Source organism: Sus scrofa, chromosome 7 (genome assembly GCF_000003025.6).
Source record: "Sus scrofa isolate TJ Tabasco breed Duroc chromosome 7, Sscrofa11.1, whole genome shotgun sequence".
In the NCBI taxonomy this organism is placed as follows: domain Eukaryota; kingdom Metazoa; phylum Chordata; class Mammalia; order Artiodactyla; family Suidae; genus Sus; species Sus scrofa.
Window position 1 is genome coordinate 118512191 of NC_010449.5, and position 5177 is coordinate 118517367.

Here is a 5177-nt window from a genome sequence, read left to right on the forward strand (position 1 = left end):
CATTTGCCCCTTTGTCTTAATCATTCACTGGTCTAAAAGGTAGAAATTTGGTCGAATTTTTAAAAATTTTCCTGTAATCGCTTGCGAAATCAATCTGACTCCTTTTCAGTTCAGGATTTTCTACAACTGCTATTTTCAGCATTTTTAAAGTCTGTATGAGCCAAGGTAAATTTTTTTTGACTCCTCACCCAGAATACTCAGAATTATTACTAAAATATATCGGGCCAAACAAATCCATTCTTTTCAGAACGTAAATTTAAAAACACAGCTCATTTTTCACACGAGGTGACCTCAAGCATTATGATGTTGAGCCACGGGGCCTGGATGCTGAGGACTTTTCTGTTTGGAGACTAAAAACCCCTGTTAAAGGCTAATTTCCTTCAATTGGGGTAACCCTCTTTGTTATACAACAAAGTCACATCATTTTTTTTTTCAGGCTTGTAATTTTTTTCAGGCTTCTAATTTTTTCCCGTGGACTTACTCTGTGGCCCTCCTCCAACCAGAAAGAATTCCCTGTTTCCTTCCTTCTGGGGTTATCTGCTTGCCTCAGTTGGCCTGGACGTTCCCAGCTTTGGTATTTGGGGGGGGGGTCCCAGGACTGGGGACCCCTTCATTCCCAGGAAAATTGGGAGGGTCGGCCTTTGGACCCCATCATTCTTCTTCCCTGCACTTAAATACGTGAATGCTTATTTACGGATTCCTTAGCAAGCGGGTCTTATGACCTTGGCAGTGGGTTGGCTTAGCCGCGCTGTGTGAATCTAACACATTATCCTGCTGTGTAGTCACCACTCGTGCCATGATGGCTCTGTTCTCATAACAGGATGGACTTCCTGTGACCGATCTGACGGGGGCAGGTGTTTACCTGTGTCCGTGCATCACTCTTCAGACGTGTTCTCCGTGTGCGTAATGGATCCGACACGTTGTCGTGTCTCCTACAAGAGTGGGCAGTTGTGTTCCCTGTACGTTTCCGTCTTGAAAATATTATCGAATGTTCGTGAGCCAGACGCCGCGTGGAAGTGAAACCCTGTACGATGGTCCATCCCGTCCTGCACGTCTCAGCACCTTGGCTCTTAAACATTTTCTTTTTTTCTCAAAATACACCAAGGACGTTAGTCTGTATTATGGACTCATGCCCTGCAACAGTATTGTTTTTGGAAAATGAAGGCGTCATCAATTCACGGAACTAGGCATTTGAAAAATACCCATGTCTATATGTCTGTTGACCTACTCGTTACAGACTCTGTAAAGCCTAATTTCGAAGGGGGTTGAGTGTCTCCCCTTTTAAAACTGTGAAAACATTTTGATTTGGAAAGCTGGGTTCCCCATCATGACACTGAAAAACCAAACCAAAACAAAACAAAAAATCCCTTAACTATCTGGGCTCCTGCAGTAAAGAAGGGCATGGAGAGAAAAAGAGAGATGCCAAGTGTGAGAGAATGATGATTTTTTTAGTGGCAGTAAAACGGCATGAATTAAGGGTACGTACACTCTGAGTGATTTATAAGACTTGAAATTTATTTTAAAAATGGTTCCGTGTAAGGAAATAACAAAAGCTGGTTGTTATTCATAAAATGGATAAAAGAACATGAATCTAAATATGGATCCAAACAGCTGTCTCTTAAAAGGATCTTATTATACCATTTATTTAAATTATTTCCTTAAATTTTTCTTTTAGACAGTGCACTTAATCCTGCAAAGTGGCATTATATATTTGTTTATATTTTAACTTCATCACTATTCTTCATATGCACTGCTTCTCTGTTGGTATAACTCTTGGTCTCAGCTTATCAATAAAGTATTTAATAACTGCACTTACTCTCCCTTGCCTCATATTATTAACTCTTTGTAACAAGTACAAAGACCACTGATTTAAAAGGGATTTATTATCCCGAGGCTAAAAATACCTTGTTAAATTGCATAAACTTAGCAATTATATATTTTTCCTCAAATAAAAAAAAAGTCAGAATTTATTAGAAAGCCCGCCTAAATGGATGTCACCTTTGGTTTTAAAAGCATGAAAATTGGCTTTAATGCCTCTCCGACTCATTTAACATTTATGTACACAGGTAGGATGAATAGTTAGAAAGCAATAGAACACCTTGTTATAAAATACACTTTCGTCATTACGATTAGAAATAAAAGCCCAGGCACCATATTTAGAATATTAACTGATGTGGAACAGAGAGTGATGTGTTTTTCACGAATTAAAAACTGAAGCAATCACGTGTACGTGGAGTCTAAAGTCTGGCACAAATAATCTCTCTACAGAGCAGAAACAGATCATGGACATGGGGGCAGAGGTGGGTTTGCTGGCGGGGGGCTGGGGGGGCTGACGGAGAGTTTGGGGTTCGCGGATGCAGACGGTTCCATTTAGAAAGGCTGGGTCCTGGGGTCCTGCTGAACAGCACACGGAACTGTGTCCAGGCTCTTTGGTAAGAACCTGATGGAAAATGAAAAATACAGGTGTGTTTGGGTGGCTGGGTTACTTTGCTGCACAGCAGAAATTGAAGGAACACTGTAAATCAACTATACTTTAATTAAAAAATTAAAAAAACCTAAAGTAGATAGAATTCATTTCCAGCTACTGTCTAGATTTGAACGCCAAATACCATTGATAGCTGTAGAAAGAATTCCAGTTATGGGGCTGTGTGTAGTTCAGAAAATGAGAGTTGATGGCATCCGCTGGTATTTTTGATCCCATGTGTTGCCAAGCCTGACGTTTCTCTGACTTAACTTCCCTTTCCGGGAGCAGCAGTGTCCACTCAGCTCTCTAATTTTCCCTGAAGGAGGGGTTCCCCCTGTGGCCGATGGGATCGGTGGCGTCTTGGGAATGTTGGGATGTAAGTTCGATCCCCAGCTGGGCAGAGTGGGTTAAGGATCCGGCGTTGCCACAGCTGCGGCTTAAAACTATAGGTTGCAGCTATGGCTCGGATCGCACCCCTGGCCCGGGAATACCATATGCCAAGAGGTGGCCAAAAAAGAAAAAATTTTTCCCTGAAGAAGACAGTTCATTAAATCTCTCTTCATGTGCAGGATGGGGTTGAGGGTGCTGTGGATCAAAGACAGGTATGCCAATTTGAATGATGCCAATTTAGCTGGTTTCATATCTACATTTTCTGACTTGTGAATCAGAAGGGGAAAAAAAAAAAAAGGCAAGCAAGAGATTTTGAATGTCCCAAAAGAACTGCACTTGGCAGGGACCCACGTCTGCCACCTACACCAGAACTCAGGGCAACGCCAGACCCCCCAGCGCCCTGGTCAAATTCACATCCTCACGGACACTAGTGGGATTTGTTTCTGATGCGCCCCAGTGGGAATTCCCTCACAATCCCTAATCCCCTAAGATTATTTTCTTAATCTGCAAAAATAACCTGCCTGCCCTCTTTTGTCAGAGGTACCCACCTGATGTGAGTTTTGAATTTAGGTAGGTTCCTCAGGTATGGGGGCCTTCAGGAGTCCCTTGGGGAAAGTGGGAGCCTCTGGTAGAGGCAGGAACGCCTGGGAAATGGTTTGCAGGACTGCCTGCCAGCAGCATTTCCCTGGGTCGCTGAGCTGTATCCTTAGGAACCGGTGCTTTGGTTTCCCCACGGAGGACATGGGGTTTCCCTCCTCATCAGGCGCCACCTAAATTCTCTTCCTTTTCAAAAGTCCAGGACTCCTGCCCTTTACGTAGGCCATGGGTCTAGGAGCAGGGCTGCAAAGAACGTTACGCCCTCGGCCGTGAACCAGAATGAATGACTACCCTGCATTTTCGTTAGCGTTATTTCTAGGGTTGCCTGCTCTTGGAGACTAATTAGAAAACCAAAAAAAATCAAGACACGGATGTTTTCCAATTCTGGCCTCTAACTTCTTTTACAAAATGAATACATGGTTCGTCGTGCCTTTCACAAAAATTGCATGAGTAAAATTAAGTTTAGGATCATAATTTGTTATTTTAAAGAGAATGAATTGGCTCTCTAAGATGACCCCCCCAACCCCCGCCTCTTGGTTGAAATTTGGGGGAAAATACCAAATACCTATGACGTATTTCCAGAATCACATTTCAAAATGTGATTTTCATAGCCTCTACCAGTGTACCTGAAAACGAGATTTCTGGTCTGAAATTCGAGATGGCGCTAGATGTGCTGATTCTACCTGGTTTTCTAGGCAGAAACATACGGAAGCTGAAAATTTCAGGGGTAATGAAGTCAGAAGCCTGAGGCTGGGTTGGAGGAGGTGAAGGCTCTACAACCATAACAGGCGAAACAAAATTGTAGTCACACATTGGAGGGGTATGTTTTTGTGTGGGTGCTGTATGTTTTGAGAATGAGGGAGAGGAAGAAACTGGGGGGGGGGAGACACTCCCGACCTAGAGAATCAAATCGTCTTCAAATTTGTGCCCCGTCAATATTCTTTATTGTAAAAAAAAAAGTGTTTCCAGGCTCTGCCTGTCGTAGGTGTGCGTTTCTTGTCATTATTAAACCCTTGTCTTCGTGTATGATGCGTTAGATTATCTTGGAATGTTAATGCTCGGTATATCCCGGGAAAAAAAAAATACTCGGAAAGTATTTGTAAAGTAAATAAGCTTTAATTAAATATCATTGTCAAGCATTCATCATTGGAGCGCTGGTCCCTATGGAAATAAGGGTGGATATTCAATTTGTTTTGATTATGCATGAATTTTAACAGAAGCCCTGTTTGTCTGTTGCTGTGCTGCTCACGGCGGAGTCCCGGTGCGTCTTGGTCCAGGAGCCTGGAAGGAGGGCGCCTTCTGCTTTGACTCAGGATGCGAACCCGTCCGTTTTTTTGTGTACATGCAGGGGTGAATATTGTGGAAAACAGAAAGGACCTCTCTACGCAAGCACGGCCGTCAGGGTGGAGGGAGGTCTCTCTCTGTCCATGCTTGTACATGTACAGGTGCTAAAATTTTTACGCCAAGGGCTGAGATTTGGGAAAATTTCATCAGGAGACGAAAGAGGCACAAACACGCTGCCAGTTGTCACTGACGGTCAGAGTTGTTTTCGGGGACGCCTCCTCCCTGAACTTCCTGGTAATTTTTAGTGGAAGAGAGCGATCAATTTTAGACGTGTACAGACTTCCCCACTGAGGAGCCTGCGTGGTCGTCCTCTCGAGCCACTGTTTTTGGCTGCCTCCCTCCCACCCAAGGACGTGTTCTGATAAACATTCCCTGCTGAAAA